Source organism: Macrotis lagotis, chromosome 5 (assembly GCF_037893015.1).
Source record: "Macrotis lagotis isolate mMagLag1 chromosome 5, bilby.v1.9.chrom.fasta, whole genome shotgun sequence".
NCBI classification, from domain to species: domain Eukaryota; kingdom Metazoa; phylum Chordata; class Mammalia; order Peramelemorphia; family Peramelidae; genus Macrotis; species Macrotis lagotis.
Genome location: NC_133662.1, coordinates 259,259,548 through 259,282,346, shown reverse-complemented (window position 1 = coordinate 259,282,346; position 22,799 = coordinate 259,259,548). Strand labels below are relative to the sequence as shown.

Genomic DNA, 22,799 nt, shown 5'->3' with positions numbered 1-22,799 from the left:
GGAACCATCAGTTACAGCAAATGGAGAAGTTTCGAGTACTGTGGACAAGTTCACTTCCCTTGGCAGTGTCCTTTCCAAGAGGGTACACAATGAGGTTGACACTTGCACTGCCAGAGCTAACTCAGTATTTAGGAGGCTCTGAAAGAAAGTGTAGGAGAGAAGAGGTATTAGACTACTACTAAACTGAAACTCTACAGAGTTGATCTCATTGCGGGATGCCTGGGAAACCTGGATAATCTACCAATGCTACATCAAGAAACTGAATGACTTCCATTTAAATAGTCTTAGGAAGATTCTGGAGATCATCTGGCAGAAGATACAAGACACTGAGGTCCTTTCTTGGGCTAAACTGCCTAGCATTCCAACATTACTACAGAGAGAGCAACCATGATGGGCTGGCCACATTGTTAAAATGCTAAACATACACTTGGAGAACCCACACAGGGCAAGTGCTCACAAGAGGAGCCAAAGAAGTGATCCTAAGAGAACCTTGAAGGTCTCTAGAACTTTAGAATTGATTGTACATCAATGGGAGACACTAGCACAGGATCACCCAGCATGGCATGCCCTCATCCATGAGGGGGCTGCACTCTATGAGCCAGGCTGAATTGATGCAGTTCAAAGGAAACATGACATGTATAAGTTTAGAGTACCCACCCCAAGTATTCACATGGACTATCTGTGCTCAACCTGTGGTATCGATCTGATCAGCTACAGTCTGACACACCATCATGTATCTCAAATATAGTGTTGACATTTTGGTCTTCTTTGATAACTAAGGGCAAGTATCAACCACCAACATTCCTGGAACTATGGACTAGCCAACATTTCCTGGGAATACTCATCAACATGGATAATAAAGAATTGAATGGTTCAGAATAGAAAGAATGAGTGACCTCAAAGTCCTTCAGAGAAATTGCATCTCTCACTCTCAGCATTTTCTAGAAGTGGAAGAAGTTGGATAAAGACATTACATTCAATTTGCTGACTACATTAAATGATAGATCTGGAAACAATGGCTTTTCTTCAAAGGATCAAAGATTTAGAACAGAAGATATTTGAGAGAGACCATCATCTCACTCCCTCATCTTACAGATAAGGAAACAGGACCAAAGTAACTCGGTGACTTTCTCAGGACAAGGTTTGAACTCTATCTTGTAAATCCAATCCAATCCTCTTTCCTCTTAGACCCTATTTGTCCAGGAAGCATTTTTCTCAATCCATTTTTATTCACTTAGTGTTTATTAAGTGCCTACTATGTTCCAGACCCTTTGGTAAGGATACAAAGACAAAATGAAACATAGAAACTTCAATTTTTAAATACAGAATAGCTCCAAGGCAATACCAGGAGGAGGTGAGGTATTCTCATATGGAAAAAGGGGAAAGGGGGGAAGGAGTGAGGGAGAGGGAAAGAAGGAGAGCAAGAGATGTCCTGACAGAATTCTCTCCAGGGGGGGGGAAGAGAATTCTCTGGGAGGAAGGCACATTTGAAAGGGATTTAGGGGTTTTAAGAAGTAGGGATGAGGGGCAGCTAGGTGGCACAGTGGATAGAGCACCGGCCCTGGAGTCAGGAGGACCTGGGTTCAAATCTGGCCTCAGACACTTAATAATGACCTAACTGTGTGGCCTTGAGCAAGCCACTTAACCCCATTTTCCTTGCAAAAAAAAAAAGAAGTAGGGATGAGGAGAGAGAGCATTCTAGACATGAGAGCCCAGGCAAAGACATGGTGACTGGAGTTAGAGTATTAAAATTATGAATCTAGCTAATTGGAATATAGAATTCTTGAGGGAGAATACTGTAAAATCATTCCAGAAAGTGAAAATCACTCTAAAAAGTATCAAATGGTAAAATACTTGGAATGTCAAGCAGAGGAGAACTTTTATCTTAGCAACAACTGGAAGTCACTGAAGTTTCTCAGGCAAAGAAGGATAGGGTCAGATGGATACACAAAGGTCTCCTTTGGCAGTCACTGCAGAGAGAATGGTTAGAGGTGAGGAGAGGTGTCTGGTGTGGGATTGTTGCTGTGGGAGTAGAGAGAGGGCCTGGGGGGTAGAAACAAGACTTGGCAAAAGATTGACTGGAATTTAGGTGTGAAGAGTAGAGAAGAACCCCAGCTTGTGAAGCTGTGCCAGGGGAAGAATGGGAATGCCCTCCATAGAAACTAGGAAGTTAGGAGGAAGGGGGACATTAAGGTAGAGCTTCTTAACATTTTGTGGTGTAATTGAGCCCTTGGGTATCAGGCTGGCAAGCCTTAGAAGCCCTTTTCAGAAACAGGCTATTAAATGCATAAAAATAAAATACCTAGGATCATTTACAAAGGAAAGTATTTTGAATTATAATTATCAAAATATTTTTTAAACTTTCTGGATCCCAAATTAATTAATTAAAACATTAATATTGACTTCCCCAACTTAAATTCATCTGCCAGAAATAATTTAATTTAATTTTTTTTGCAAGGCAATGGGGTTAAGTGGCTTGCCCAAGGCCACAACAGCGAGGTCATTATTAAGTGTCTGAGACAGGATTTGAACCCAGGTCCTCCTGACTCCAGGGCCAGTGCTCTATCCACTGCACCACCTAGCCGCCCCTAATTTAATATAAAATCTAACAGTCAAGCATTCCTTTCTTGGAGAGAAAAGAGGAGAGACAAAAGGAGAAGATGAAAGGGAAAGGGGGGAGGAGTGAGGGAGAGGAAAAGAAGGAGGGCAAGAGATGTCCTGACAATTCTCCATGCCCTCTGATATGACTCTATGTCTTAAGACAATGTTAGACAACATTTATAGTAGTATTGAACATGGAAAAGATATGTTAAAAATAAAGTTAATAATTAGGTTAATAGGGGCAGCTAGGTGGCCCTGGAGTCAGGAGGACCTGGGTTCAAATCCTGTCTCAGACACTTAATAATGACCTAGCTGTTGTGGCCTTGGGCAAGACATTTAACCCCATTGCCTTAAATAAAAAAAAAAATTAGGTTAAAAATTGAGAATATTTGAGTAACCAAATTATTATTCCATTCTTCTGGGTTCATTCAACCCCTTTTTCCCCAATAAGGGGGAACATATTTTAATCCTTTCTCAGTGGAGGAAGGGTAGGTTCTAGCACTAAACATTTCAAGTGGGTGGGGAGGTGATGGACTAAACTGGGAATTAAACCAGAGCTAAATTTCAGTATAACCCTTAATTCATTATCTTAAGAAAAGACTTTTTGGGACATACTTGAACTAATATATAGAGAAATGAGTAGAAACAGGAGAATGTTGTACCTGGTAATAGCAATAGTGTATGATGATCATCTTGGAATGACTCAGTAATGTAATGATCCAAGGCAATCCTAAAGAACTCATGATGAAAAATGTTCTATGCCTACAGAGAAAGAACTGATGCCATCTGAATACAGACTAAAGCATATTAGTTTCCCTTTTGCACTTCCTTCATTTGTTGGTTCCTTCCTTCTTTTTGTTGTCTGAGTCTTCATGTACATAATGACTAATATGGAAATGTTTTACATGATTTCACATGTATAACCTATATCACATTGTTTGCCATCTCAGGAAGGGGGAAGGAGGAAGGAAGAATAGATAGAACTTGGAATTCCAACCAAAAAAAATGAAAGTTAAATATTGTTTTTCCATGTAATTGGGTGGGGGTATAAAATATATTTTTTTTTTTAAAAAGCATTTTTTCCTAGACTGATGATCCCTAGCTTCCCAAGGGAAACTCTTTGAAACAGAAATAGCCTTTCTTTATATTAGAATTGGCCGCTAGGTGGCGCAGTTGCTTGGCCATGGAGTCAGACTTTAAAAGACTTTTTTCCTCAAAGTAAACTTAGGAAGACATTACTAACTTTGTGACCCTGGGCAAGTTGCTTAACTCTGTTTGCCTCAGTTTCTTGAAGCTGGAGAAGGAAGTGGCAAATCACTGCAGTTATCTTTGCCAAGGAGAGAATACCACCAATATTAGAATTCCTTAATATTTCAAGAGCAATTGAAAAAAATGTAAATGCTTCTACAATTACTTTAGGGGAAAAGATCATAAGTTTTGTATGAACTTGTTAAATCTGAGGCAACAACTGGATCTTTATTTTTTTCCTTTTTGCAAGGCAATGGGGTGAAGTGACTTGCCCAAGGCCACAGCTAGGTCATTATTGTCTGAGGTCAAATTTGAACCCAGGTCCTCCTGACTCCAGGGCCGGTGCTCTATCTACTGCGCCACCTAGCTGCTCAACAGTGGGATCTTTAGGGAGAGCCTCCTGTAACCGGTTGGAGATAGCTTTGGGACTGGGGTTCAGGAGGAAAACAGGCTTGGAGATGTAAATCCTGTCTCTCTTTTGATGTTTGCCATATCTGGCTGTTTACTGTCTAAAGGAATTAATTTTAAAAGTCTCTGTAGGTGATGCACTATTTAATCCTTCTCAAGTTTATAATGCTGACAAAATACCAAATTTTCATTGTTTTCAACATCCTCTCTCTCCTTCTCTACCATTATTATATTAGGTATAAATAATAAATTACCAAAGTGAACATTTTTTTTTTATTTTTGGAGAATGAATCTTCCTATCTTGCCTAAGTTGTAAGTTCAGCTGACTAATCCTAGTGCTGATTGCCAAGGAAGTTTTGACCTGGTGAATTTGCTCCTTTTCAAACAGCCTCCCTTTCTTCTTCATAAACTGAGGTTGGGTTTGATGGTACCTCAGGTCCTTCCAACTCTATAATAATATGAACCTCCCTGGACCTCAAATTGGTTTTAAATATTTAAAATGATGGGATTGGATGACTTCTGGGATCCCTAGCTACTGTAGGTCTGTAACCCCAAGATTCTTTTCTCATGATCTCACTAGGAACAAGAAGAGTAGACATCGAACAAGTCCATCAATTGTGGTTTTCATTAGAACTAGGTAATAAGTAAGAATGAGTTAAATGGTGTCTAGCCTTTGAGTCCATGACTGACTTCCTGGACATCTGATCCAGGAAGTTCAATGGTCTCAGAAGCCAAGGTCTGATAAATTACCAAATTCCTCAAAGCAACCCTCTTTATGGTACCAAGGAATTGAACATGAAGTGGGCACTCCATCATTTGGGGCATGCCAGGAAAAACTGTGGACAATGTGTATACTGGAATATTCTGGTACAATTATAAGTGGCAACTATGAAACATTGAAAGAAACATGGGAAGTTTTGTAGGAACCAATTCAGAGGAAGTGAGCAGATCCAGGGAACAATAAATGCCATCACTACAACGTTAACAAAAAGATCATGAAAAGGAAAACATGTTCAGAATCATGGAAAAACCAATGTAAGGGACTAGCAATAGAAAGTCAAATATATCTCCCCCCTTGTATCAGAGAAGTAGGTGGGGGATTCCTGGGGCAGAGTATAGTATACATTGTTACATACTTTTTTTTTTGCTTAATTGTTTATTCTTGTTGCAAGAAACAGTTCAGTCTGAAGTGACTGTAATGGAAAGACAGAAAAGGAAGTGAAACAATGTATTTTAAAAATTGGGGGGTGTCTAGGTGTGCAGTGGATAGAGCACTGGCCCCGGAGTCAGGAGTACCCGAGTTCAAATCCAGCCTCAGACACTTAATAATTACCTGGCCATGTGGCCTTGGGCAAGCCACTTAACCCCATTGCCTTGCAAAAACCTAAAAACTAAAAACTAACTAAATAAATAATAATAAAATTGGACAACTATTAGAATACCCCCCAAAAAAATCCTTTAGAGTAAATGGCACAAGGTTTAAAGTTTTATAATGGACTTTTTCTCCCCTCTTGGAATAGGACTAAGGCAGGAGAACAAAAATTAATGACCCAGACAACAAGAGAAGCCTATTTCCTCCCATGCTTCTAGTTTATTAGAAACATGGTTTCTGGTCCAGAACTTTGTTTCAGTTTATTTCTTCAATTCCTCAATGGATCCACGATATCAACAGCATGGGTGACCCCTCCAATAGGATAGAGCAGAATGCTTCCATACCTCTTCATTTAGTTTTCTCATTATTGCAGGTGCTTTGCCCCCCAAAAATATAAATTTGAATTGCTCAAACCTCACAGGATAGCTTGGAATTTACAGGCTAGATTTCTTTCTCAAGGACCATGCCTTAAACCCAAATCCTACCTCGAAACTTTGCTAACTGTGTGAACATGAGCAAATCACTAACCCTCTTTCTGAGTCTCCAGAAAATGGAATCCTCGTAAGACCCATTTTATGAGGGCAGTTGGCTACTTTAGAAGCCTTTAGGCGCTATCTAGATATCAGCTGTTATTAACTCAATGCATACCTTAATTTTCTGATTATTGCTTTCCCATAGAAGTCATTTTTTGAGCTTTCTGCATTTATTTGTAAACATTTTTAATATTTTCTAAAAGTTATCTTCCCACCCTCAAATGCATTATTTATAATTTGTTGAAAATATTGTATGACCATTTTCCCTCTAACTGCTATGAATTACCATTAAGCTGTTTAATAGCAGGAAGAAAACTATAAAAACAATGGTCTGTGTATGCTATGCCACCAACTGGCAATACCAAAAACCATATTAGGGAACTTTAGCTTTCGTTCACATAATGATTCTGGGGCTTATGACTCCCTATTAAATCACCAGGGAGGACTACAGGGGTCCTAAATGATACTTGAGTCTGTTGATTTGATCTCTTTGAGGGCCAGAAATGGGATTTCACAGCACTATAAAAACCATCCATGGAACAATGTCAATTTCTACTCTTCCAGAGCTGAGTTATTGGTAAAAAGAGACCAGTGTTTCCAGCCTCCACTCATGTCTTCACAAGAAATGTGTTTCTGTTTCATTTCCCCTTCTTCCTGAGCAAGTAAGAACTTGATGTCATCATCTCCAAATTATCTTCTGCCCATCTTTCTCCTCTGGTGCATCAGTTATCAGTACAGGTCCAGAAGCTAGACTCTCAGAAGGCTCCACAAGAGGGAACAGCATCTTCTCCCTTGCTGCCTATGGTCTGTGGGAATATACCCACTGTCCCTCACAGGGGATTTTCCTGAGGTCTGGATATCAGGTGGGATAAATATGGAACCTAAATTTTGAAGGTCAGAAGAGGACAATTCCCACAGTTTTTGAGGACTAAATACAGGGATCAAGAGTCTGTTCTTTGGATACTGGATAGAAAACTCCATAATTGAGAAATTGTTCATAACAGTCTCATGGGAAGAAGACAGTCTCAAAGGACCGAGGTGGATATCTAATCTTGGTTACTTTTTGACTTTTGCCAGATTCCAAAGATTATTAGGTGCCTGCTGTTGTTTCTGGTAGACTGAGACTGCCTTCTGTATTCTGGAGATAGACTGGGTGAGGGTAATTCCTCCAAGGAAGCATCCAGAATAAAAACTTGGGAAGAGCTTGGACATCATCTCTTTGCCAAAGTCTTTTTACATCACCTTAATGTCCAAATATATTTCTATTTCTTGAAAAAAGAGCAAGAAAAAATAATTTTGTTTTATTATAGCTATTTTTTTGTGGTAAAGCCATGGCTTGCCCAAGGCCACACAGCTAGATAATTATTTTAAAAATAATTTTTTTTTGGAAAGAGGAAAGATGGGGACAGCTAGGTGGCACAGGGGATAGAGCACAAGCCCTGGAGTAAGGAGTACCAGCCTCAGACACTTAATAATTACCTAGTTGTATGACCTTCGGCAAGTCACAACCCCATTGCCTTACAAAAACTTTTTAAAAAAGGGGAAGGATAGTGGTTCAATAAAACTAGGCAACACTTGAAATGAGATTGATAGGGTATGCATATCACTAGCTTTCCCCTAGCAAAGAAAGGAATGGAATGACCATGTATTTCTTCTGCTCTCTCCTAGAGACAACCTTGGTCATTATAATAACATAGTTTTAGTAATGTTTTATTTTATTTTTCCCATTTATGTTATTGTAGTTATTGTATATGTTATTTTCCTGGTTCTGCCTACTTCACCCATCATTCAGACAAGTTTTCCCAAACTTCTTTGAGTCCTTCAAGGGTTATTTCTTATGGTACAGTCATGTCCCATTATATTTTTGCATGTGTAACCAGTATGGGATGCCCCAGATATCATCTATGTGTTCTTAGATGTCTAGCTGCTTCTCTAAATTATAATCTAGATTCATTGTTTTGATTTTGAAAAAAATAATTAATATCCATTAGGTTGATATCCCCTTCAGTTTCAGATTTATCCCCCCCCCCTTTGCCAACAAAGAATAAAAAAGAAGAGCAAGTGCTGCTCAATGAAATCTGCCAATGCCTCAGTGTTTTTTGGTTGATATTTGGTCTTCAATGCTTTAAGAAATGTGTTGAAGTTTAATTTGAGGATTTTCCTTAAAATAATGCCACCCCCTTTAAAAACTATATTAACTTTGTTCTTAAATATGATTTCTTGTTTGTCTTACAAAAGCAAAAAGTCCCAAACCTCTTTAAGTCATTTTTAAATTATCAAGTTGTTTAAATAGGGACAATTACATCTTTGTTTTTGTATTCCCAGTGGATCATACAGTGCCTGGTCCATGGTAGATGTTTAATAAATGCTTGATGATGGATTGAAGACCCACAAATGCTCTGTAACTTACAGGTTTTAAGAGCTCAGTGAAATCTTTTTTTTTAATGTAACTAGTTTAATATAATTGCCCTCCTTTGTAATCCTGCGCATATGCATTTAAAGATATGATTCTGATGGCTTCCACAGAGGTCAGGACACAGGAAAAAAAGGTTAAGAATCCCTGCCCTCAGGGGCAGCTAGGTGGCATAGTAGATAGAGCACCAATCCTGGAGTCAGGAGGACCGGAGTTCAAATCTGACCTCAGACATGTAATACTTAGCTATGTGACCTTGGACAAGTCACTTAACCCCACTGCCTTGCAAAAAACAAAAAGAAAAAAAGAAAAAATAATCTCTTCCTTAAATTCTTGGGATTAAGTCATTTGTCCAGAGACACCCAACCAGGGTGTGTCAGAGGGAAGATTTGAAATCAGGTCTTTTCTGCCTCTGAGGTAAGCTTCCCATCTACAGTGCTACCCTATTTCTATGCTTCAGTTGCCTGAGCTGTAAAGTGGAACACTGATTAAATATCATTAACATTTATATACCACTTATTGTACAACAAGCATTATGCTAACTGCTTTACGATCTTACTTGATTTTTTATATAAAAAAAAACAAAACCTGATGCTAGGTGCTATTTCCCCAGATTCTGATGACAGATTCAAGTATTCTCTCACAGTATCCTCTACATTGTAAAAACTCTCAGCATCATGCCTCTTTTTTTCCCGTTTCATTTCATTTTATTTCCAATTATATGCAAAGATAGTTTTCAACATTCATTCATTTGTAAGCTTTTGAGTTCTACATTTTCTCCCACCCTTCCTTCCCTCCTCCCTCCCCATGATGGCGAACAATCTGATAGAGGTTAGACATGTACAATCATGTTTAACTTATTTTCATATTAGTCATGTGGTGAAAGAGAAATAGAATTAAGGGGGGGGGAATCATAAGAAAAGAAAAACATAAAATAAGTTTAAAAAGTAAACAGAGGATGCTTTGCTCTGCATTCAGAATCCATAGTCCCCCCCCCCCCATGTAGATAACAGTTTCCATAATAGGTCTTAGGATTGTCCTTGATCACTGAACTGCTGAAAGAAGTTGTACATGCTTCTTTTATGTGGGAAATTTTTTTTCATTCTATCTCTCCATTTCCCTTTCTCCCCATGTGGTTCTTCCTTCTCCGTCTTCTTCTTCCTCTTCCCCTTTTTCTCCTCCTCCTCCTCCTCCTCCTCCTCTTCCTCCTCCTCCTCCTTCTTCTTCCTTTTCTTTTTGGAGCTACAGCTTCAAAATTTGGCTTGAGGTGTTACTTCTAGATGTCTATACCCCATTGAGTATGCTGTTTCCTCTCCAATCCACCTCTGATGAGAGTGAAGGTTCCCTCATTCTGCCCTTCCATATCATTGCAATAGCTCATTGTAATAAAAAATCTTATTATATGAAATATCTTAGCCTATTCAACCTCTCCTTTCTCTTACTCCCATTACATTTCCCTTTTTGCCATTGACTCCATTTTTACAATATATTATATCTTCAAATTCAACTCTCTCCTGTGCTTCATCTATAAAAGCTCCTTCTACCTGTTCTATTAAATGAGAAGTTTCTTATGAGTATTATCAATATCATTTTTCTATGCAGGAATACATGTAGTTCATCATCATTAAGTCCCTCATATTTTCCCCTTCTTCTCCACTCTCTATGCTTCATCTGAGTCCAATTTGAATATTAAACTTTCTGTTCAGTTCTTGCCATTTTAACAGGAACATTTGAAATTCCCCTGGTTCATTGAAAGTCCATCTTTTTTCCCTGGAAAAGGATATGCAGTTTTTCTGGGTAGTTGATTCTCAGTTGCATTCTAAGCTCTTTTGCCTTCTGGAATATTATATTCCAAGCTCCATGAGCCTTTAACATAGTTGCTGCTAAGTCCTGTTAGATCCTGACTGCAGCTCCATGATATCTGAATTGTGTCCTTCTGGCTGCTTGTAATATTTTCTCTTTGACTTGGGAGTTCTGGGACTTGGCTACAATATTCCTGGGGGGTGTTTTTTGGATCTATTTCTGGGGGAGATCAGTGGATTCTCTCAGCTTCTATTTTGCCCTCAGCTTCTAGAATATCTGGGCAATTTTCCTGTAGGAATTCTTTAAAAATGAGGTCAAGGCTCTTTTTCTAATCATGACTTTCAGATATCCCAATAATTTTTAAAATTTCTTTCCTGAATCTGTTTTCCAGATCAGTTGCTTTTTCAATGAGATGTTTCACATTTTCTTCTAATTTTTCATTCTTTTGGTTTTGAAGTATTGTGTCTTGACTTCTTGTAAAGGCAGCCACTTCCTTTAGTTCCTTTCTATATCTGAAGGATTTGTTTTACTCAGAGAGTTTTCTTATCTCTTTTTCCATCTAGCCAATCCTGCTTTTTAAAGCATTCTTCTTCTCAATAACTTTTTGAACTGCTTTATCCATTTGAGCTATGTTGGTTTTTGCCATGTTATTTTCTTCAGCATTCTTTTGGATCTCCTTGACTAAGCTGCTGACTTCTTTTTCATGTTTTTCCTGCATCTCTCATTTCTTTTCCCAATTTTTCCTTCTATCTCCCTTACTTGATTTTCAATATCTTTTTTGAGCTCTGTCATAGCCTGTTGGGAGCCAGGGTCTCTAAGCTGTTTGACACAGTCACGGGAAGAAGACTCAAGGCAGTCACACTGCTTGATGGAATAACATTTCCTTCTTCAACATATATATATATATATATATATATATATATATATACATATATATGTATATATATATATGGATTCCATGTATACCCATATTTATAGGTCTATTATTGATTGCAAAATTTACTCATTCTAATAGTGGAATGACTATAAAGGAAGGATTTCAGAGAAATTCCTTTAATAAAACAGATTGTGAACTCTGTCCAAATTTAACAGGACTGCCTCTCCCTGAGACATACAAAAGGCTTCAACATTATGAAATCTTTGGAAGATACAGCACTGGGAGCTCCAGGGAGATGTCAGAATATATACAGGGAAATCAGATACAAGATGGGTCAGATAGAATTCCAGGGAAATTAACAGTTTTGCCCCCCTTATCATACAGATGAATATATGATAAAGATGGTGAGAGAATAGTTAGTATAGGTAACCAATATGTGAACTCTAACAGCCTTAGTTTATTGGGAAAGGATAAAAAGTCATAGAAACTGTAGCGTCTACCAACAAGGGCTGAAAGGAAAATTGGTTATTGAAGGAGTCAATGGACGGGTAGACAAACATAACTACCCTCACTATAGGTTGTCAAGGGAGCATATCGAAAAACATTACATATGCAGTAAAAACATAGAAGCATTCCATTAAACAAATTATATCAAAGATTATTATAAGGAAAGTACTGTTTAATTAATAACTTTACTATGCAGCAACAAACTAGGCAACAGGCAGGTTGAGGTCATCATGGTCTGAGCAGGGACAAGAAAATTAATTACATGATTGATAATCACACTTGTAACCACTACATGATCAAACTTGTAACCATATGAACTATATGATTAATGATGAAAATTGTACACTTCTGTAACCTAGGAAATGATTCTAGTTTGCTTGTTTCATATGATTCTGAGACTATAAAAATAAATCTAAGCAGCTGACAGTCAGTCAACCTGCTCCTGCCTATACTCACTTGTTGACTCAATTCATTTCGCTGACTCTATCCCTCCTGTCAGGTTCCAAGGACCCTGCATAGGCTGGACCCCCACAATAGCCTGAGCCCAATTTTTGTTTTTCTTGGAGTCTTTAGATGCAGGAGCTTCTACTTCCTCATCTTCAGATTGAGTATTTTGATCCTTCTTAGGATCATAGACAATGTATTTCTCAATGGTGTTCCTCTTTTTCCCCCCTCTGTTTACTCATTTCTACAGCCTGTGCTTGGTTTGGGGGGTGCTTCCTGAGCTTTTGAGTATTATTGGGACACCCCCCCCCCAGGATCTCAGTGTGTGAAGTTCTGACTTCCCTCCTGGTCTGTGAATGACCACAAGCTGCCACAGGGCTGAGGTGGGGGGGGGGCTGCTGCTCTATGGGGGTCCTAGACTGCAATTAGGATCTGAATGTGGTCAGAGCCCAAGAATCCTGTTCCAGGTACAGAGGACAGATCTTGGAAGTCTCTCTCCACTCCCCTACCTTCCATGGGCTGAGCACTCAAGGCTCAGTTGCCTGCTTACCAGCTCCACCTGCTTCCAATTCCTGGATCTGGGCTGCCACAGCCATGCTGCTAGCTGAGTGCCCTGAGAGCTGGGCTTAGTGAGCTTGCTCCAGCAGAGGTCCCCCCACTGATCTTCCAAGTTGTGCCTGGTGCTCCCCAGGGTGTAGGTCAGGAAAATGCCCCCCCCCCCCCCCCCCCCCCGTCATGAGCCAGGGCTCCCAGGAGTCCTGGGGCTGCCTCCGGGAGGTTGAAGTTCCTTCACTATGGCAGGCCATCCCTCTAACTCTGTGAAGCCAAGCCTTTCCATTGTCTTCCAGGTTACCTTGGGCTGGAGAATTGCCTCATTGGATCCCTCTGTGAGTTCTGTCTCTTGAAAATTTAGTTAGAGCCCTTATTTTATAAATCTTGAAATGTTATAGAGAGAGAACACCTAAGAGAGGCTCTTTTCCTGTCACCATCTTGGCTCTGCTCCCCCCCCAATTTAAAAATATATTCTATTTCTTGTTTGATCATAAATTTCTTCCCTTTCCATAGATCTGTGTATTTCTTGATCTATTCATTGGTCTATAGTATTAACATTCAACTTTTAAAAAAAATTTTGAATTCCAAAATTTCTCCCTTCTTCCCTCACTTCCCCCTTCCTTAAGATCATAAGCAATTTGATATAGGTTATAGATGTGCAATTATGCAGAACATATTCCCACATTAGTCATTTTCGGAAAGAAAACAAACCAAAAGAAAAAAAATACATAAAAAAGTGAAAATTATGTGCTTCCTTCTGCATCCAGACTTCTTTAGTTCTTCCTTTGGGGGGGGTAGCATTCTCTATTAGGGGTCCTTTGGAATTTCAATGACATTTATTTTAAATAAATTTGGGGAGGTGAAGGAACATTTGGAGAAGGGCATTGGGGAAACAGAAGAAGCTAGTATCCAAGGCACAAGTCAAGATACATAGCTCATAAGGACATCTCTGTTTATATTAAATAACCTTGAAGGTGAACTAGCATGGTTCGAGATCTGGGATTTCATCAGTGTGTGGTCCCCTCCACAGGTACAGATCACCATTCCCTCAGTTACCTGGAATCTTAGAACTCTTAAGGGACTTGGCTAGGATAGCAGAAACAAGATGTGTCAGAAACAGGACTCCATCTTCTGTGCCTCACCCTCCTTCCCCCCAAGGCACAGTGTGTGTGGGTGTGGGGCCCTCAGTCTTTTCTGTCTGAAGATATTTTGATGAATATTGATATCTTTGCTTGTAGACAGTAACTAAAGTGTCTTCAGTAAAGAAGGCCTCTTCTGTGTGTGAGGAGCCAAACAAGGCCGGAAGGGGGGAGGGGAGAGGAGGAGGAGGAGAAGGAGAGTTACAATGTGGCCCCCACCCCCACCCACATGCTTTGAATAGTGTACACACACACACACACACACACACACACACACACATACTCACATGCACACAGATACACATGCACATGCACACAGACATAGCCACACACAAACACACACATATAAACACAGATATGCACATGCACACACTCTCACAACACATATACATTCACACATGCACCCCCCACTCTTTCAAACCTACCTTCAGAAACAGATACCCTTACACACACACACACACACACACACACGCTCACATACAGACACCCCCACTCTTACAAACCCACCTTCACATATGGACATCCTTATACATACATGTTCACATGCATACTCATGCTTTCACACACATGCATATGTTCACACATGCACACCCTTATGGCACAAGTACACATGGTTACTCCTCATGCACACAAGTACACACAATGCATTCACACATGTGTACCTTTACAAGCCCAACACACACACATACCCTACACACTCACCCATGCACACATGTCTACACTGAAACACACAAGCCTCTACATACGCATTCCACTCTCACATGCACACTCATACACATTTTCACACACTCACCCAGGCTCACACATTCACACACCCACTGTGCTAATATTATATTCATTAAAGTTTAAGAAAACCAAAGCTTGTGTTACAGTCAAAAATGTCTGCAATCTTCCAAGGTCCTTCTGCTAACTAGGAAGGAAGGAAGGAAGGAAGGAAGGAAGGAAGGAAGGAAGGAAGGAAGGAAGGAAGGAATTAGGGAACAGTCTGTGTTTCTAAGACATTTCTGGAAAGGAGACAGGATATGGAAATAGGCTGAGAAAGGTCATTTTCTAACAAGGAATTTTATATGGGACCCCTAAATATTCTCTTTTCAAAAAAACATGGAAGTAGGATTTTGAAGATGGAGGCATAAGTCCCCTCATGGAGTCCCTTTGCCTAAATTAGCCCATCTCTTCGATAACCAGTCTGATCTCCTCTTCCCCCCAAGTCCCCACAACAGGAAAGGAATATGAGTAACAGAGAAATGACAATACAAATAAGGAGGAAGATGGGAATAATAATGATTAGGTCAATTAGTCAATCAACAAACCTTTATTAAATGTCAATTTGTGCCAGATACAGAAAATCAAAGATAAAACTGAAATGGTAAAGTTGGGATTTATATAATGCTTTGGGCTATTAGGTGGTGCTGCAGTGGATAGAGCTCCAAGTGTGGAGTCAGGAAGATCTGAGTTCCAGTCCAGTCCCAGATACTTCCTAGCTGTGTGACTCTGGACAAGTCACTTTACCTTGTTTGTCTCAGTTTCTTCATCTATAAAATCAGCTAAAGAAGAAAATGGCAAACTGCTCCCATATCTGACTGAAATGACTCAGCAACATAGATCTCATTTGTTTCCTACAACAAGCCTCAGAGGTAGATGCTCTTATCTTGTCTCTTTGGAGAAACTGAGGCTGAAAGGTGAAGTGACTTGGCCAGATACATAGCCAGTAATTATCTGAAGTCAGATTTGAACTTTGGTCTTCCAGACCCAAGGCCCAGGGCTCACTTCACTGCTTTTGAAATGTTAGACAGCTTATGGAGCACTCAAAGGTCTTATTTAATAATGGTGATGAATAGCTAGGCAATTTAAATTTAATGATTAAATCTAAAGAAGAAAAAAGAAAGGTGAAAGAGGAGGAGAAAAAAGAAGAAAAAGGGAGGCAGGAGAAGGGGAGGAAAAGCAAATCTCATTAAAAAATAATAAAAACCAAAAGTAACAACAAAAAAGGAACATGGAGACAAAAAAGAACATTTTTTGATACTATCTTGTTAATAATAATCTTAACCACCTCCTTTCCCCAAACTATTATACATAATAGTGGCCACAAAAAAAAAATTTAATATGGTTAAAGAGAAAGTTCTCCCTACCACTCCCTTTGGTTATCTGTCCCAACTCCATTCTCACAGGTTTACAATTTGGGTCCCATGGGGCCACTACTTTCAGGTTCAAAGGTGTATCCTGTGGGGATACCCTTCCCAAACTTAAAGCTCCCTTGCCCTCTTGGTGTGTTGGCTATGAACAATTAGCCAAAAGACATGATAAATTTAGTTCTTAGCAAAAATACTTAGAAACATAGTATGAACAATAGACACAGACTCTGATTTATGTAAAAAAATATTTCTTAACAATGAGAGCTCTTCCCAATAGAAGGGTTGACATTGGCAGTCAAGAAGTCTTTGAACAGAGTGGGATGACCACTCACCAGGAATGTTAAAGAGAAGTTTTGATTTGGGAGTGTAAGCTCGCCTTTGGCTACTCCCCCAGTTTGTGCTCCCATTTATAGGTTGGCTGGTTACTGCATTAGCTTCAGGGTTAACCACGTGAGGCTGTACTTAGATACCATAAGCTCATAATTCCTCACTTGGCATGCTTTAACCACCAGTCAGGAGACACATTTAGCACTTAGAAAAAAGTATCTACTATGATAGAATAATTGTTTAAAGTTAATACAAGACATTTCTTCCTTAAAACTGGAGGGAGGGTACTCTCCCATAAAACTATGTAATCCATGATAAGAATGTGTTGAGATTTGGAGACAATGATACACTTACAATCCTGGATACTCTCTTCTCTGCTTCCAAGAGTCCTGCTTTCTCTCTCCGTGACTGTCTCTGTTTCTATGTCTGTTTCCATGTCTGGAGTTTGTGTCTTGGCTCCTTCAATTGTGCCAGTAATTCTCTCTAATGAATGAATCCTCACACTACTAGATGCATTAACCAGTGGGGTTAACCCCACCCTAGATAGCTCTCAATTTTGACCTATTTAACTTCATCCAGGGCTTATCTGTTTAAAGCCTCTTGGAGCATGGCTAATTTGTTTGCTCAGCCATTCCTTAATCTTTTTGTCTCAAGCAGAAAGATGTTCATACCTCATAAATGGATCTTAGGGTGTCAGCACCTTGTTAACACATTCAGATTTCTTCCCCTATGACTTTATCAACTGAGCTGAGAATGCAAGGGAATCATTTTTTCTCCTTTCTTTTTGTACATATTAGATTCAGTGACTTCCTTCTAAATGTAAAATTCTATGATTTTATAATAAATACTTTACTGAGACTCCTCAAAAAATTCACTTAGTGATAACAAAAAAGGCCAAAGTTTTTGTTACACTCTCAAGCCAAAACACAATTCAAAATAAATTAGAAAGAGCAGCTAACTGGAGAGAGCACTGGCCCTGGAGTCCAGAGTATCTTGAGTTTAAATGTGGCCACAGGCACTTACTAGTTATATGACCCTGGGAAAGTCACTTAACCTCAAATGACTCTCCATCCAAAATAAAAAGAACCACATCAGTTAGAAAATATAATTAAAAGTGACTACTCCTGGACGGCTAGGTGGTGCAGTGGATAGAGCACAGGCCCTGGAGTCAGGAGGACCTGAGTTCAAATCCAACCTCAGACCCTTAATAATGACCTAGCTGTGTGGCCTTGGGCAAGCCACTTAACCCCATTGCCTTGCAAAAACCTAAAAAAAAAAAAGTGACTATTCCCATGAAAATTTTATTACCTTCCTCCATAAGACAGAGGGGCCTAAGTCAGAGAGATGTGAGTTCAAATCAGTCCTTTGATGGGCATTTATCAAAGTTGAACAATTCACAATGTTGTTAATGTATACAATGTTCTCTCCGTTCTGCTCCCCTGCTCAGCATCATGCTTCTCTAGAGTCCAACCATTCATGGTTTCTTCTTTTTTTATAATTTTTTTTTTTATTTAAGGCAGTGGGGTTAAATGATATACCCAAGGTCACACAGCTAGGCAATTATTAAGGATCTGAGGTTAGATTTGAACTCAGGTCCTCCTTACTCCAGGGCTGTATGCTATCCACTGTGCCACCTAGTTGCCCCCATTCATGGTTTCTTATAGAACAAGAGTATTCCATAACATTCATATACTATAACTTGTTCAGCCATTCCCCAATCAATGGGCTTCCACTCAATTTCCAATTCTTTGCCACTACAAAAATAGCTACTAAGAATATTTTGGAACTTGTGGAATTTTTTCCATTTTTTATGATTTCTTCTGGATATAGATCTAGTATTGGTATTACTGGGTCAAAGGGTAGATCAGTTTTATTGCTCTTTGGGCATCGTTCCATATTGCTATCCAGAATGGTTAGATTACTTCGCATCTGTTTTCTTTCACAACATGACTAATTTGCACCATCTCACATTTATAGTCTATATCAAATTGGTTGCTTTCTCAATGGGGGTGGTGGTGGGGAGGGAAGGGAAAGAATTTAGACTCAAAGTTTTAAAAATGAATGTTAAAAATTGTTCTTTCATATAATTGGGGAAAAATAAAATAATTTTTTTTTGCAAGGCAATGGGGTTAAGGGGCTTGCCCAAGGTCACACAGCTAGGTAATTATTAAGTGTCTGAGGCTGGATTTGAACTCAGGTCCTCCTGATTCCAAGGCTGGTGCTCTATCCACACTTTTTAAAAAGATAATGAGAAAATGAATACTACAATGAGACCTGGGTTATATTCCAATGATGGTCATGGTGAACATGACTTTAGTATTATAGCTTACTGACTAAAGGAAGGACCTTTGTTTCCTTAGACCTGTAAAGACAATGAGCAGGAATGCTCCTATTAGCTCAAACTTAGAATTTTTTTCTTTTTTTTTAATCCTATGTAAAAAGTTTTATTTAATAGATACTTTGTGATTATAATGTATTAAGTCCTATACAGGATAGTAAACATCACTAAAGAAATGTGTATTAACACACTTTAGGGTATCCCAAAAGTGTCTTTTTTTTCTTTTGCAAGTGAACTTTAATTTATTATTACTATTATTATAATAATTTTGTTATAGGAGCAAACATAATCCCCTCCCAAGAAGATGAGAAACCTCGAGAATAGTGAGAGGGAGAGAAAAAAATATACTTCAGTCTGTGTTCAGATTCCAATGGCTCTGTCTCTGAGCTGAGTTGCCCTCTTTATCATAAGTCCAGCAGAGAAGCTGCTTCAATATTTTTCCCACAGTTGCTATTACTAGCTGTATTTCCCTCCACTCTATTCCTCCCCCACTCTCATTTATTCTCTCCTTTTATCCTGTCCCTGTCCAAAAGTGTGTTGTATGGGATTACCCTGTCCCACACAATTTTCTCTTGTGTCTTCTATTCCCCACTTCCCTCCCCCCCATTCCCCCTTATCCCATCCCTTTCTTCTCATTTTTCTCTAGGATAAGATAAATTTCCTCACTCTATTAAGTGTGTATGTTATTTCCTTTCTGAGCCATTTCTGATGAGAATGAAGGCTCACTCATTCCCCCTTGCCTTCCCCCTTTCCACTCCATTGAAAAAGCTTTTTCTTGACTCATGTGAAATCCACCCATCCATTCATCCACCCATCCACCCATCTGATCTTTGTGTTGCCAGTTGTGATTTCTAAGGCTATATTTGTGTTGATTGTATGCTAAGTGAAAATTCTTGAGGGAGGACTTTTCTATGTTCATGTTTAGCACAATGTCTGGTGTATATAGCAGGGACTATCAATGTTTATTGATTGAGCAACTGACTTCAGGTCTTGATGTTCTTAACTCTTCTCAGGGATCAGTTTAGACCATGTTTTGACTGCCCAGTCGAACCCATTTCTCTACCAATCTCAGGTCATGAATTAAATGTAAAAGATCTAGTCATTTATCTATTTATTAATGTGGAGTATGAGCTCATTTGGGTATAACCATTTTCAGACTTTTGAAAGTTGTGACTGAGAAATTATAAGCCACATAATTTCAGAACCTGGGATAATTATATAAGGGCTCCTGGAGGGTCATTTTTGACAGAAAATTAGATTTTTTTTGAGCTTCCATGAGCAGGTGGAAATGAATCAATTCAACTACCGAGGCTCCATAGTCAGGATTATGCAGGATCTGGCAGCATCTACATTAAGGGCTCATAGGGATTGAAATATGATATTCTGGAAGGCAAAAGTTGTTGGTTTTATCATCATTAAAAATAAAGAGACCCTGATTCAAAGCTTTAGAAGTCAAGGAGGAGGGAGATGATCAGGTGAAGGTAGAAGAAAGGAGGAAAGGAGCAGCTGGGGAAGGAAAGTAAGGGAAGACAGTCGCTGACGGGACCTGGGTCAAAGCTTGGTGGCTGAGGTGGAGAAATGGAAGAGGAACTGCAGAAATTGAACTGAAGGAAAGTGGAATCGCGAGATGTTTGAGAACCATCAGGGCTTAGTGATTCCTAGCACTAAGACTGCACATACTTTGGTTTTTTTTTTTTTTTTGCAAGGCAAATGGGGTTAAGTGGCTTGCCCAAGGCCACACAGCTAGGTCATTATTAAGTGTCTGAGACCAGATTTGAACTCAAATCCTCCTGACTCCAAGGCCGGTGCTTTATCCACTGTGCCACCTAGCTGCCCCTTGCACATACTCTTTGATCCAGCAAGACCACTACTGGGTCTATATGCCAGAGACCATAAAAGGGGGGGGGGGGGAAAGACTCATAAAAAATATTTACAGCAGCTCTTTTTGGTTAGCAAAGAATTAGAAATTGAGGGGATAAATTAGAAATTGGGGAATGAACAAGTTGCATGTGAATGTTATGGAACATTATGGTTCTATAAGAAATACTGGGAAGATCCGACCTCAGACACTTACTAATGACCTGGCCTTGAGCAAGGTACCTAATCCCATTTACCTCGCAAAAACCTAAAAACTAAAAATAAGATAAATACTGGGAAGACTTACATGAACTGATGCTGAGGGAAGTGAGCAGAACCAGAACACCGAACGCACCAATATTATGTGCTGATCAACTAGGATAATGAGCTCTTAATTACCAATAAAATGATCTAAGACAATTCCGTAAGACTCACGATGGATAATTCCGCTCACATCCAGAGAATTATGGAATCTGAATGCGGATCAAGTAGATGATTTTTCACCTTTTAAAATGTTTATTCTTTCTTGTGGTTTTCCATTTAGTTTTATTCTTCTTTCACAGCACAAAGTGGAAATATGTATATCATTTTATGTACGGACACATTGCATGTATAACCTGACCTAGGGAGTGGGGAAGGGAGTAAGGAGGGAAGAGGGTGTGAGGGGAAATTTTTCATAAAAATGAATGTTGAAAACTATCTTTATGTGTAATTGGGACATCAAAAGTAACCCAAGTTTCTAGATGGATTGTGATGTCTTGATCAGTCCTGTCTTTGCCTTACTATTCACTTTCCAGTTGTGTCACTCTCTCCAGGACTCCATTTGTGGTTTTCTTGGCAAGGATACTGGGGTGTTTTGTCATTTCCTCAGTGCCATGAGGAACTCGGGCAAAACAGGATAAAATGACTAGCCCAGCACTTTATTCACTGGGCCACCTAGCTGCCTTCTATCAATTAGCTAAAGTTTCATTTAAGAGGTGTTGTTTGTCCTTTGTTCTCAGAAGAGAACCAGGACATCAGGAAGGTGATGCTGTGACAAGCACATGAATTGGATCTGAGTGGGAGGGGGGCTGTGCTAATTCCCTTCTCCAGAACCAGCTGGGGCTAGTGGTAGAGGTGAGTTAGGCCGATTGGAGATGGCCCTCTGACTTGCCCAGTCACACAGCTACTAAGATGAACGAATGGCAGGTACAGCAGTGGAGGCTCAGGATAATTGGCAGTATTTGTCCCGCACTGGGTTACACTGAAATGGAATCAGCTGTCCCTCTGGGGCACTATCTTGATGTTCAGGTGGGGAGGCCTGGCAAGCCCTTGCCATCCAATCAGTCCCAGGCCAAGGACCAAAATTAAGAGTGGGAAATACGGTGCAGCCCCCTTTCCATGGTACATACTTCTGTGAGATGATCTCTATAGGACAGGTGTCCTTTACAATTGTTTTATCAAATACAATAAGATACCCAGATCATATTCATCCAGATTGGAAGGGACAAATTGTGCTCCCTTTTCCAAGCCAGACTTTTGAATGTCAGTGTAAGGACTCACTTGACCCGTGTGGATCAACACTTGTTGTGAACTTTGGTCTTGAGAGCTCCTCGAGAGGGGTAGGTAGTCTGTTTCTTGTTGGCTACCCCCATTGGAATCTAAGATATCCTTGGAGGCCTAGAGCATCATAACCTGGGAATTATGGGAAAATAAAAAAAAACCTGGCAGTATGCGACCCTGAACCAGAATCCAACAAGCTAGATCTGCATAGGAGGGGGCAAACCAGCTATTGGGACTTGAGCCAATCAGAAGAAACCTCAGTGGCCAGATTTCAACTCAATGAAACATCAAGCCTCAATGGGCCCAAGGACAGCTCTCATTGAGGCCATCCAAGTTAGTTTAAAGCTCTCAACCATTGTTTTCTAACTCCACTCCTGGTGGAAGCCAGCCTTTTCGTAGCCTTGGGAGGGCTCTTCGTTGTGGCTTCCCTCAGTCACCTCTCCCTGCTTGCCTTTTAAAGTCATTTGGATTCATCCCCTTCCTCAAGATGCCCAAGAGGCTTCCATTTTTTTTTTGGCTCCTTGTGCACACTCCACCCCACCCCCCACCTTTCACATCTCTTGGATTAGTTCACACCCTTCAGTTATTACCCTAGCTTCTTTTAGGGGACACCATAGCCTTCAACTGGAGATCACCCGGAAGGAGGGACAGAAATGCTAATCATTTTCTTACTCCACCTTCTACAGGTTTAATCACCCAAACACCC

At 39.8% G+C, this 22,799-nt stretch overlaps 1 pseudogene; it reads right to left on the bottom strand.

The window, feature by feature from the left end:
• Nucleotides 1–6,770: 6,770 nt before the first annotated feature.
• Nucleotides 6,771–7,374, bottom strand: LOC141489536 (RAD9, HUS1, RAD1-interacting nuclear orphan protein 1-like; annotated as a pseudogene).
• Between the last annotated feature and the right edge of the window lie 15,425 nt (nt 7,375–22,799).